Below are 14,843 nucleotides of genomic sequence, written 5' to 3'. Positions count from 1 at the left end.
CATAAATAACTATTGAAATACTGATTACAAAAATTTATAGTATTTTAAGCCTTTCTGAGAGCATATGCGCAAAAATTTCGCTCGAATTATTTTTAAATGCGTTCATTTTTTTCGAATACTGAGAAAACCTTAAGTATTTTTAAAAAATTTAAACGCAGAAAGAAATATTACTGTATTATCCATGGTCGAAAGTCCTTGAGAACTTCTATAAATATTTATTTTAATAAGTCACAGGGGTGAAAAAAAAAATAGTCTGATTTTTAATTTTAAATATATCATTCAAAAGAAACTTTTTGTTCATTATAAGGGACTTTCTGCCCTCGGGAATAATGTAGTTTTCTATTTTGCGTCTAAATTTTTTTAAAATACCTATTAGTTATCTCAGGATTCGAAAAAAATAAATGCGTTTAAAAAGAACTCGACCGAAATTTTGCGCCTAGGCTCTCAAAAAGGATTAAAGTATTAAACATTTTTGTACTGTTTGAATTTATGCGACGATTGACGATCCACTGTTTTAAAGATTGGTTGAACAGATGTTGCCAGTTGTATGGTCCTCACTATGTGTATCGTAAGTTATTCAACAGGGCATAGAATATACATGGTTAGAAAATATACGCCAAAGTCAGCGCCTCTATGCGGAAAATCTCTGAACTAAAAATTGATGTGGACCATACAAAGTGAGGTCCCACTTTTTTTTGTAAAAAAACAGTGTTTGCTATCAGTACATGTCTACGAAAAAGTCTTACATTGATTGACTAAGTGAGGTCCGTATACTGGACCTCACTTTGTACAGGACCTCACTTCAACCGCAGTTTCTTTTGATATGTGGCTCACTTCATACGCTGGGAGTAAATATATATATATATATATATATATATATATATATATATATATATATATATATATATAATATATATATATATATATATATATATATATATATATATATATATATATATATATATATATATATATATATATATATAGGGTGAGGCAGATAACTGGCCTATTAGAAATATCTCGAGAACTAAAGGCAACAGAATCATGAAAATTGGAATGAAGGGGTTTTGAGGGATGATCTATTAAATGAAAATATTTTCATCTCTTTGCAACTTCCGGTTATACCAAAACTTATAAACTTCCGGTTATAACTTGGTTTTTTTAAATGGGACACCCTGTATATTTTTACATTTTTGGATTATCCTCAATATCTTCTTTCTTAAAATATGAGATTTTGTAATATTATACAGGGTATTTTAAAAGATATTTTCGTTTTTTTATTAATTTCGTAGCAATATTCACACCCTGTAGAATTGTAATAGTTTGCCATTAAAAACTCTGCTTACGTTCAAGTGATTTTTAATATAGTATATTATCGTTAAGAATCATTAGTATAGCTAATTTTGAAATATTAGTATACATGGTTCGTCGAAACTGGGAATGAATATTTTCTGAGTTTTCTTAAATAGAACACCCTGTATTTTAGTATTGTAATGAAATGATATTTCATAGTACTTTTTTATTTTATAAGTATTCCCTATACCTAACTCCTTTAATTTGTGAGTTATTGGTGATTCAAGCTAAACATTAATTGCAACAAAAAATACGTAAAATTTTATTAGGTTGGCCATGAAAATATTCAATCACAAAAAATTTTTCAGAAATAAATACATATTAATCCAGACCGATCCTTAAAATTACCAATAATGGTTTAGCTATCAAAATAGCTACGTAGTTAAGATTGTTGGTGCGACTAACAATTAAGCACAAATTAAAGCAGTTAGGTATAGGGAATGCTTAAAAAATAAAAAAGTACCATAAAATATCATTTCATTACAATACTAAAATACAGGGTGTTCCATTTAAGAAAACTCAGAAAATACTCATTCCGAGTTTCGACCAACCCTGTATACTAAAATTAAAAATTTAGCTATACTAATTATTCTTAACAATAGTAGACTATATTAAAAATCATTTGAACGTAAGTAGAGTTTTAGTTGTCAAACTACTACAATTCTACAGGGTGTGAATATTGCTACGAAATTAATAAACAAACGTAATTATCTTTTAAAATACCCTGTATAACATTACAAATCCTCATATTTTAAGAAAGAAGACATCGAAGAGAATCCAAAAATGTAAAAATATACAGGGTGTCCCATTTAAAAAAACGAAGTTTTAAGCAACTTCCGGTATAACCGGAAGTTGCAAAGAGATGAAAATATTTTCATTTAATAGATCATCCTTCAAAACCCCTGTATTCCAAATTTCATGATTCTGTTACTTTTAGTTCTCGAGATATTTCTAATAGGCTAGTTATCTGCCTCACCCTGTATATATATATATATATATATATGTATATACAAATAGTATCTTAATTGACTTATTAGGAAATACGAATTTCTCTATTTTTGGGTATAGAAGTCAAACTGGGGCCTTAAAGTACACTATTATCCAATATTCAAGCTTTCGGAAATGTTTATTTCCTTTCTCAAGAATTTCTACAATGCAATAAGATAAAATTTAGAACATATGTATGAAAGAATAAAAAATATTAATGAGAAACTTACCAGAATTTAGATTATAAAAGAATGTTGATTACAATACATAATTAAAAATACTATTTCTAAAACGGCTGTTTAACATTTCAAAAAACATAGAAACAATAAAAATTCTTCAGAAAACATTTTAGAAAAGATTAAAAAATCGAATAATTTTGAAGTTTTCATCTAATTTTGATTGACTTTTTAAAATTTATTTATAAATTCTAAATACATGGCTGACAAAGACTAAATGTAACTATGGTCATAGCATATCGGTGTCTACATCTACAAGGAATTGAAAACATTGTTTGATAATAAAAATAAGGAATGTTTAAAAGCAAAAAAAAAATTAATTTTAAATATTGGTGATATTAATTAATTTTGTTAACATTTAATGCCAAATTATAAAGTGTAGATTAGAAAAAAAAATTATGATTTGATATAACTATGATTATTTTTCAAAAGAAAGGATGTAATTATAAATTTTGCTAAGATTGTCAATTTCAGATTTTTTGTTCATTGTGTTCGAACCTTTGCTGATATGAATCATAGAAATTCTTGAGAAAGGAAATAAACATTTCCGAAAGCTTGAATATTGGATAATAGTGTACTTTAAGGCCCCAGTTTGACTTCTATACCCAAAAATAGAGAAATTCGTATATGTATATATATATAAATAAATAAGCAAAATCATTGGCTAATACTCGTAAAGTGAATGTGAATTTAGTTGGAAATATATAAAATGATGAAGGGTCATCATTCCATACATTTCTGTGCAACTATATACACCGGTGTTTCGGCCTATTTGGGCTTCGTCAGTATAGTGTAGCAAGTTAAAAAAGTTGTTTGTTAACTTGTAAAAGGATTACTACAGGAGCAAGGTTACCAATTTTGGTCAGGTTGTGGAATGATGACCCTTCATCATTTTATATATTTCCAACTAAATTCACATTCACTTTACGAGTATTAGCCAATGATTTTGCTTATTTATTTTTATATTTGTACTCGATTATCCAACATCATTTTATTTAATATATATATATATATATATATATATATATATATATATATATATATATATATATATATATATAAGAAATACTGGATATTAGTGACTGTCAATATCAACAAACAAGTGGTTTATTATTTGATATCCTGGCCAAACTTCTGACTGTAACCCTAATAATAACAAGGTTGTATTCTTGGGGAATTCAGCAAATTTTATGTGAAAGAAAACACTTTTTACTTGATCCAAAAATACAAAACTACCATCGTTTTTTATTACAGTCTACCCTGATGATGTAAACGATTCATTAAAGTTTACGAAAGCTTGGATCAAGTAAAAAGTGTTTTCTTTCACATAAAATTTGCTGAATTCCCCAAGAATACAACCTTGTTATATAACATTGTCAGCAAAGACTTCCCTTCTGGTCTCATTTATATAGAGATGGGGTTTTATGAACACATTAGGACTGCATATGGACCTAATATAGTTAATTTTTTCAAAAAATGGTCAAAAACAAAAATGAAGTTAGCTCATGAATATAATAGAAGAATTTTCTTACTACATTGCAGAACCCAAAATTTACACCCAAGACACATAGATGCAACCACTAGACCGGTTCACAACTTAATGTTAAGACAAGACATACATGATAGATCTACGATTAGACAAGCACACAGGTTAGGTAACAAATTAATAAGTATTGAAATTACTAACAATCATAAAGTCATTTCTAAATTAGAGAGAACCCTACAAGGATTCAAGGATGATATAATTTCAACTACAGGTGAATTAACTTTCAACAATTTTGTTTCCAAACAGTTAAGACAATATAACAAACTTTTCCATAAAATTAAATTACAAAATGTCAATAAATTGAATACATTAAAATATAATGATACCAAAAGTAAGATTATTACCCAACCACAATGGGTTAAGAATCTTACTAATATTGACATTCCCGATGACATTTTGGATATTCTAGCTTTAGGTCCAAAATTTAGTTTAGAACCAAGATTGGTGAAAGATTTACCCATTAGGAACCTTCTTGCTGATATAGAACATATAACTTCACTCATTTCCAATCCAGAAACAAAAAACAACACTATAGCGAGAGTAACTAATATTATAACTAACTATTATAACAAATATAAAAATTTCCGAAAAAAGAAATTATTAATCGAAAGCCTTTTTGATAAAACCATGTCTTTTCTTAAAAAACATCCTGATATTTTCATAACCACTGCTGACAAAGGTAATGTCACAGTTGTTATGAATAAACAAGAATATTTAGAACTTTCCAATAAAATTATAATTGAAAGTGGATCATATTCACAGATTAACAGAGATCCTACTGAAACCATACAAAATAAAAGTAATGAATTAGTAAAATTACTTAAAAGACAAGGTTATATCGATGAGACAAAAAAGAAATCTCTTACTCGCTATAATGGTGTAATTCCAAAGTTTTACTCGTTGCCAAAAATACACAAACCTACCTTATCAGTAAGACCGATTGTTTCTTGTATAGGATCACCAACAGAATACTTAGGAAACTATATAACAGATATATTAACTAAAGCGTATGATTACAGCAACGATTATTTTATTAAAGACTCTTTTGAATTTTCAAACTCTTTTAACAATAAACAACTACCACCAGGTTTTATAATTGCAAGTCTTGATGTGGTATCTCTTTTTAGTAATGTTTATCTTGATGCCGCTATAAGGGCCATCTCAGTTAATTGGCAAAGAATTGGATCTTTTTGTGATATTGACATTAATACTTTCATTCTGATAATAACTTTTTTGTTTAACAGTACATATTTTAGTTTTAATAATAAATTTTATAAACAGACTTTTGGAACTCCAATGGGAGCTAGTATATCTCCAATTATTGCAACGTATGTGATGGACAATATCCTTGATACAGTGATCCCAGTCCTAAATTTTAACTTATTTTTCCTTAAAAAATATGTCGACGACATATTTATTTCATTTCCATCAGAAAGATTAGATGATATCTTATTTTATTTTAATAGTTATGACCCCTATATACAATTCACCATCGAAAAAGAGGACGGAGCTTACTCAGTCCCTTTCCTAGATACAAGAGTCATCAGAGACCCTATTAATAATATATTAAAGATAGATTGGTACAGAAAACCATGTACCTCTGGTAGATACATAAATTTCCACTTGTACCATAAATTTAGTATGAAAATAAACCTAATCAAACAAATGAAAATGAGAGTGTTGAACATCTCAGATCCTATTTTCCACCAAAAAACCTTAACATTCTTAAGGGACTTTTCATACAAAATGGGTACCCAAAACAGTTAATTTCCAAAATTCTTTTTAATACTATGGATACTATCACAGAATCAGCAATAAATGAAATAATAATAACCATATTAATAATAACACCTTAGAGATTATTAATGAAACATTAGATATATCACAAAATATCCCAAACCAAATAAATTCTAACACATCACAAGAAGAATCATCTAATCACACTAGATATTTTTCATTGCCTTACATAAGAGATATTACACCCAGTCTAACAAGGTTGCTTAAAATTAATGATAACATTAAAATCGCACATAAAAATGTACGTATTTTGGGCAACTTATATAATAAACAAAAAGAATTAACACCCCAGTTATTAAAATCAAATGTGATCTACAAGATCTCTTGTGCAGAGTGTGAGTTACACTACATAGGTGAAACAAGTAGAAAACTAAAAGATCGAATCACATCGCACAAGAGTGATTGTAGGTTACATCCAGAGAGGTGTGAACTTGCCACTCATGTCACAAACAAACAACATAATATGGATTGGGAATCAACCAAAATTTTGTCTAGTGAATGTAATTCTACAAAGAGAAAGTTTCTAGAAATGACATACATTGCCCTAACTCCTTCTTGTATAAACAAAAGAACTGATATCCAACACCTTAGTGTCATTTATTCCAATTTACTATCTAAAGATAAACCACCTTGAAATTAACAAATTGTAGTATCCTTGTCTCCTTTACATTGAGATTGACTACCTAATACTAATATTTTAATATTATATTAGAATACTTAAAAATAAAAAAAAAACATAAAAAAAAACTATATCTTAACAATAATAACTTATTATCAATCTCAAATGACTTTGATTACAACATTATAACTTTTGTTCAAATCATACTGGAGTTAGCTCAATACTTATTAATAACAAGACCATGGCTGAATAGCTTAAAAACCGATTTTTTATGATAAATCATTCTAATATTTCCTGCCTGTTATTTACTTGTATAATCCGATCTGTCATAGTATATATATTCTGTGATATTTTGTTTTTTAAAAAACTGTTTACAATTTAAAAAACAAATATAGTTATCAATGTAAAAAAATATTTTAACCATCACTTTTTAAACTTCAAGAGACATTTTATGATTTTAATTAACTTTTTTACAACACCTTTTTGTGAACAACCACAACTTACTGTGAGTATATTAATTTATAAGGTCCTATACCAAAAAACTACCATCGTTTTTTATTACAGTCTACCCTGATGATGTAAACGATTCATTAAAGTTTACGAAAGCTTGGATCAAGTAAAAAGTGTTTTCTTTCACATAAAATTTGCTGAATTCGCCAAGAATACCACCTTGTTATATGTTGATGTGATCTTGATTATTGATATGAGATAATATTCTTATATGTCACTTAATTTAATCAATGTATTAATACTAATCTAATTAATTAACCAGATCACATATCAATATGTTTTCAATCTCAGGGCGAATTATAAATTAATTACTTACTTGCGTGGCTTCTAAATATTTCTTAATGGTTCCTAATCGGGATAGAAAAGAAAAGAGTAAAAAAAAAATACAAATATGGGTTACAATTATAATTAAAATATTTTTTATTTTATTTAAAAGGCAATCAATGCTTAATATTTGCTATTTCTTATTATTCTTAAACATAACATTTACAAATGGGAATCTTATTTCCTTTTGGTTTTCAATTGAAAGTTTTTATTAACATTTAACTATTAGGAGTTATTAGGAACAACTCTATTTAAGTTTGATGAAGCTTTTCTGATATTATTGATTATGTTATTCAATTTTTTATGTGGAATTTAATACGAAAAACCCATACATTCATGTCCAAACAAATGAGACTGACCTTTTCCTGGTGAACTGAAAATGTCCTCACACAAGACCCGTTTCCTGCTATCCTTGGCTGCGATCAAACCTCGTCCTGGCTTCCAGTAATGTTCTCCTTTGAAAAACTAGCTCGAATAGCTCTCGTTCCTGCGTCTGTCGTGATGCTGTGTTCTACCTTTCTCGAAACTGCTATCAGCTACCGGGACACTCTTGGCTCAAGGAGGTTCTTTTACTTTCGACCTGGCCTACTTCTCGTTCCACGATAGATACTCCACACTCACGGAACTACACCGGCTTTCTCACTCTCCGTACACTACCGTCTACTACTCGACTTCACTTCTCGACAGCTCAAAACATTCTGATCTCACTTTGTCATCCATTCCCTACTTTCTAAATATCCCTTCCAGATTCACAAATCAATCTTCCACCACCAACTCTCATTCGTAATATTCCTCAAAACCAATTTTTAATCTTTCTAAATATGCTTAATGGATTTCAAAAGAAAATATTTAATTCCCATTCTAAAATACTTTCTAACTATTTACAAATTTTAATGACCTATTCTCTCTTTCAAATGAGTCTTATTTAGCATAGGCTAATGATCGAAACCTTCCGCGAAAAACGATAATGAACTATCATCTATTTCACTGAGTTTTATTTAGCATAGGCTAATGATCGACCTTCCGAGAAGAACGATAATGGTACGCGTCATTCACTTTGTTTATCTAAGCACATTGTTCCGAGTTTCGTACGCTTATTCTAATCACTTCTTAAAATTAAATATAACAATTTGTTGTATACAGGTTGTTCTAAATTTATATGCCCGAGGTTGAGAAAATTAAAAATATTTTATATTAAAGTGAATTTTGTTTATAATTATTAAATTTTAATTTTTATATCAAATAGAAATATAACAAATCCCCGCCTTGTATTCGATAAAATTTATCTGCATTTTTAAATAAATTTTCTCGAGGCAAAACCAACTCCCTGTATATTTCCTTACTTTAATCTACGTCTTATATCCTAACTTACTATCTACTTCATGTAATTCTGTCTTTTATTCGTGATATTTGTATACATCGTGAATATTATAAATTCCTCGGATCTTTTCCGAGTTCCTGTGCCTCAACTCATAACTATTTATCCCATTTTCATTATTCACGATGTACGGGCCTTCGAAAACAGGCATCAACTTTGCGCAAATGCCGCCAGGAAGATTTGATACTCGTAATGCCCTCACGAGTACTTTTTCACCCTTTTGGAAAGTCACTGGTCTTCTTTTTCTATTTTGTTCCTGTCTTTGGATATATTTTTCGTTGCTTCGCCGTAATCTTCTCTGTACGGTTTCAATCACCTGTTGATATTCTTTTGGCTCTTGGTCTTCCCATGGCCTTATCGGCGGTACACCCTTCATGATGTATTCTGGGGTCTCCTTTGTTACTGTGCTCGGAATTGTATTTAGATACCTTTCTATTTCCGCCATTTTCCTGTCCCAGTGGCGATGTTGACCATCTGTTGCAATGCGAAGAAATTTCGTCACTTCCTGTATGAATCGTTCCGAAGGATTACTCTGTGGATGCCTGATGCTGACAAAATTTGTCTCTATTCCTCGTTCTCGAAGTTGTCCTTTGAAACGATCATTTCGGAAATACGTTGCATTGTCCAGTAGGATCTTTTTTGGTGTTCCTACTATGGCTATAAAATTGTCGATTTTTCTTAATATTTCCTCCCCCTTTGTGGTGCGGCAACTATATAATTTTACGTATTTTGAAAACACATCCACCATTACCAGAATATGTTTGTTCCTTTTAGTGGTCATAATTAGATCGCTTAACATATTTATTGCTACAATGTCTAGTTTGTTTCGGGCTTCAATATTTTTGGCAACATTTTCGTTTTTGAAATTCCGACTCTTATATTTTTGACATACATCGCACTTCTGGGTAATTTCCTTTGCAATGCGGTAATCCTGTCGGCTGATGTAATTTTCCCTAAAAACGAGCCAAACTTTTCTGCTACCGATATGCCCATTGTCCTCATGTAATTTCTTTATTATCTTTTCGGCCAATGTCTGTGTCACTAAATATAGTTCCTTTCCGTCTATTCTCTTAAAATATATGTCATTTTCTACTTCCGCTCTTCTTTTCTCTCTTTCCTCTAGGTCTTCTTGGTTTGTCCTTATCTCATTTAACGAATATATCCCTTCTTCTTGTATTAATCTATTTAGTCCCACCTGTAGAGTAATTGTTTCCTTTTTTCCCGTGTCCTCATCCCGTGTTAGAGCGTCGGCTATTATGTTGTCTTTTCCTTTTATATATCGGAACTCAAAATCATACTCCTGTAATAATAGAATGCCTCTATGTATTCTATTATTTACTAATCTATTCTTCATGATATGTACTAAAGCTGCATGGTCTGTTTCGATTGTGAATTTTGCTCCCAATAAGTAAAACCTCAATTTGTTTACGCAATATAGTACACTGGCAAACTCCAATTCTGTAACACTATATTTTCTCTCATGTGTTTTAGTCACTCGAGATATAAAACATATCGGCACTTCTTGGTCGTTTTGTATTTGAGACAAAACTCCTGCAAATTTTTGTATGGACGCATCAGTTCGGAGTATAAAAGGTAAATTGTAAATGGGGTGGTATATTTTCGTTCCTTTTGCGAATTCTCGTTTTAATGTTTCGAAAGCTTCCTCCTGTTCTTCTTTCCAATTCCATTTTATTCCTTTTTTAAGCAATTTTATCAGAGGGATTTCCTTTTGGCTCAAATCGGGAATCAGCTTTTTAAAATAATTAATCGTGCCAAGAAAACCTCTCAATGTTTTCAAATTCGTTGGTCTTGGGTATTCATCTATGAGCTTGACTCTGTCTTCGGCTAATCTTACTGTTTTGGTGTCCAATTGAAAACCCAAATAAATGACTTCTTTTTGAAAAAATTGACATTTTTCAATGTTTAATTTCAATCCCGCTGTGTCCAATTCTTCCAGAATTATTTCTATGTGTTTTAGATGACTCTGAGTATCTTGTGAAAAAATTAATAAATCATCGATATAATGAACTATGAAATCTTCATGGCGATTCAAAATGGTATGTAGAGCTCGGACGAGTGCAGCACAAGCACTTTGCAATCCAAACGGCACTACCTTAAACCGGTAGACAATACCATCAATAGAAAAAGCGGTGTAGTTTCTACACTTTTCAGCTAACGGTATCAACCAAAAACTGTGTTTTAAGTCAATTTTCGAAAATATGTGTGACCCCGTGATTCTTCCAAAAATGGCCTCGATGTTTAGAGGTGATTCATATTGTGATACAGTGTGCTGGTTGATATTCCTGGCATCTAAACATAATCTCAATTCTCCACTGCTTTTCTTTACTATCACAATCGGGTTAACATACGGTGAATCACATCTTTCGATGATTTGATCTTCCAACATTTTATTTATTTCTTCTTTCACCTCTTGTCGATACTTGTATGGAATCGGGTAAGTCTTTGATCGAAAATTTCCCAAGTTTTTCACCTCAAATGAATGTTCGTACTTTTTAGCCACTCTGTTTTCCTCATTGATCAAATTTTCGTAGTTTCTTAACATCATCCGCAATTCTTTTTCTTTCCCTTCTCCACATATCAATTTTCTGTCTTTTTTCTCAGATCCTTCACACATGTTTACCGTGCATTCTGCATCCTCGTTTGCATATACCTCCTCTTCAAATACCACTGTTTCAATCATATTCTTTTCACTTTCATTTTTTAGCTTTATTTCTTCTTCTCCTGAGCCCGTCTCTTCTTTTGAGGAATCCCAGGTTTCCTTTGTTTCTGATACTCTCAAATTTTCTTCTTCTGGGCTCAACTCTTCTTTTGAGGAGCCACAGGTTTCATTTTCTTTTATCTTTTTCTGACCTTTTCTCCTTTTTTTTCTTTGTCCTTGCTTCGCTGCCAAATTCATTTCCACTGTTTGTTCTTTACCTGATTCGTCCGTATTTTGTTTCTCATGTTCCTTGTCCTGTTCCTTTTCTTTTTCTTCTGTTAGTTTCATCGTATTATTTTTAAAATCTATCACTACATGTTTTTCTGCCAATTCGTCCACTCCTACTATCATGTCATGTGACATGTTTGGCATTATTACACATTGTAGTGCATACATATTCTTGCCCAGTCGTACCATTACTCGTATGCCTTCATTTATAGTTGCCAATGTCCGTTTGTTTGCGCCCACTAAATTTACCCTAGGTATTTTATAAATTAAATTTGTTAAGTTAACTTCTTCTATTAGTTTTCTGTTGACCAATGTTATTTCAGATCCAGTGTCTATCATAATTTTAATTGGTTTCTCGTTGATAAATCCATCCACAAATTTTAAATTAACTCCATTTTTCTTTTCGTTGTTTCCTGCCAATTTAATAAACTCCTTGGGGTGACAAAAGATTCCTGTTTGATTTTTGGTTTTTAGTGAGCGCCGTCGTGAAAAGACGCCGGTTGCTCATCGTTGTTTATATTTTCGTCATAATGTCTCTCTCCGTCATATTCATCTGTCTGGGTATTATTTACTTCTCTTCTATTTTCTCTTGGTCTGTCGGATCTGTTTCGGTTTTCTCGATATCCCTGTTCATTTTGTCTACCATTATTTCTGTTTTCTTGATTTGAGCGTGTGGTGTTTCTATTCTGGTATTCTCGATTTCTGTCCTCATTCCATTGCCTATTTCTTTCTTCATAATTTCCTCTTCCGTTGTCTCTATTTTCGTTTTCCCTTCTGGGATTAAAATCTCGTCTTGTATAGTCCCTCCTATTTTGATTTCTATCTCTGTAATCTTGTGTTTCTCGGGGCCTGTAATCTTCTCGCGACTTTCTTGATTTTCTTTCTCTTAGACGTGATTCTCTTATTTGTAAGAATTGGCATAGACTATCTATGTCTTTGTAGTTTTGCAATGTGATATGGTCTTCCAGCGTTTCCTCGAAATGTCTTGCAATCAGTTCGACTAATTGTTCCGATGAGTAATTATATTGTAAATGTTTTGCATTATTGTAAATTTGCAAAGCATATGTCCTTTCTGATACACCCATCCTATCATTGTATTTCCCATTTTGCAATTCCTTGTTAATTTCCAATTGTTGGACTTTTCCCCAGAAATAATTCAAAAATTTTTGTTCAAATTGTTGCCAATTGCCGAATTCTTCTTCTTTACTATCGAACCATAGGCTTGCTTCATATTTGAGATGGTTTCTGATAGTTTCTTTTGCTGTTTCGAAATTTCCGAAGTGCTGTATTTTCTTTTTCAGGCTCTTTATGAACGGCACTGGGTGTAATCTTCTTACATCCCCGCCAAACCTTATCTTCACGTCATCTGTGCTATGTATAACCATTTCTCTTCTTTCTCCGACATTCTGTTGCGTCCTATTTTCGGTGACTTGTTTTTCTATTTCTGTGATTCTTTTTTCCACTTCTTCTCTGTCTACTTGGATAGCATTTTCCAACTTATTTTCCAAATTTTCTAGTTCCTTTTGCTGGCAATTCGTTATCTCCTTTATTTTGATTTTGATTTCTTTAATCTCTAACTCCTGTTTCTCGCTCTTTTCTGCAATCTCTTCTATTTTTTTAACCATTTCCTTCTTAATACTCTCTATATTTCTGTTGTTTTCTTCTATGGCTTGTTTTGTTTCCTCCTGATTTTCTTTCATTACTTGTTGTGTTTCTTCCATTTTCTTTGATGTTTCTTCCTGATTTTTATCCATTGTCCTTTTTGCTTCATCCATTGCTTGTTTTGTTTCTCTTTGATTGTCATCCAGTTTTTGTGACTGGAGTTGCATCAGTTGTAATAGTTTATCTATTCCTGATAATTCTTGCTGTTCTGATGCCATGATTGTCGTGTCTAAAATATCTTCTTGGTCTGAATGTTCTTTTTGTTTTTTGTTGTCCTTGCTTTGGCTTCTTGTCAGAGACATTTGTTTTCAAGAAGTATTATCCCCGCCAAATATGAAATTTTACTAGTATGTTACCAATACGACTTTTTTTTACCCAAATATTATAAATTGTCAATAAATATATCAAATGTAAATATCGTAAAAATAAAATATTAAATCAGTTATGCAAAATTTGTACCTAAAGAGATCTAAAATTTTATGTTATCAAATGTAAGTATCTCACTTTTTACCACAGGCATATAAATTTTCAAATACCGGCTTTACTCTTTCTATCCTTCAAATTTGCCACTAGAAATACTTTACAATGCTTTCCACGTTGGACGACAGTTGATGTGATCTTGATTATTGATATGAGATAATATTCTTATATGTCACTTAATTTAATCAATGTATTAATACTAATCTAATTAATTAACCAGATCACATATCAATATGTTTTCAATCTCAGGGCGAATTATAAATTAATTACTTACTTGCGTGGCTTCTAAATATTTCTTAATGGTTCCTAATCGGGATAGAAAAGAAAAGAGTAAAAAAAAATACGAATATGGGTTACAATTATAATTAAAATATTTTTTATTTTATTTAAAAGGCAATCAATGCTTAATATTTGCTATTTCTTATTATTCTTAGACATAACATTTACAAATGGGAATCTTATTTCCTTTTGGTTTTCAATTGAACGTTTTTATTAACATTTAACTATTAGGAGTTATTAGGAACAACTCTATTTAAGTTTGATGAAGCTTTTCTGATATTATTGATTATGTTATTCAATTTTTTATGTGGAATTTAATACGAAAAACCCATACATTCATGTCCAAACAAATGAGACTGACCTTTTCCTGGTGAACTGAAAATGTCCTCACATAAGACCCGTTTCCTGCTATCCTTGGCTGCGATCAAACCTCGTCCTGGCTTCCAGTAATGTTCTCCTTTGAAAAACTAGCTCGAATAGCTCTCGTTCCTGCGTCTGTCGTGATGCTGTGTTCTACCTTTCTCGAAACTGCTATCAGCTACCGGGACACTCTTGGCTCAAGGAGGTTCTTTTACTCTCGACCTGGCCTACTTCTCGTTCCACGATAGATACTCCACACTCACGGAACTACACCGGCTTTCTCACTCTCCGTACACTACCGTCTACTACTCGACTTCACTTCTCGACAGCTCAAAACATTCTGATCTCACTTTGTCATCCATTCC

This window comes from Diabrotica virgifera, chromosome 6, assembly GCF_917563875.1.
Source record: "Diabrotica virgifera virgifera chromosome 6, PGI_DIABVI_V3a".
NCBI classification, from domain to species: domain Eukaryota; kingdom Metazoa; phylum Arthropoda; class Insecta; order Coleoptera; family Chrysomelidae; genus Diabrotica; species Diabrotica virgifera.
Note: the sequence above shows the minus strand (reverse complement) of the source record.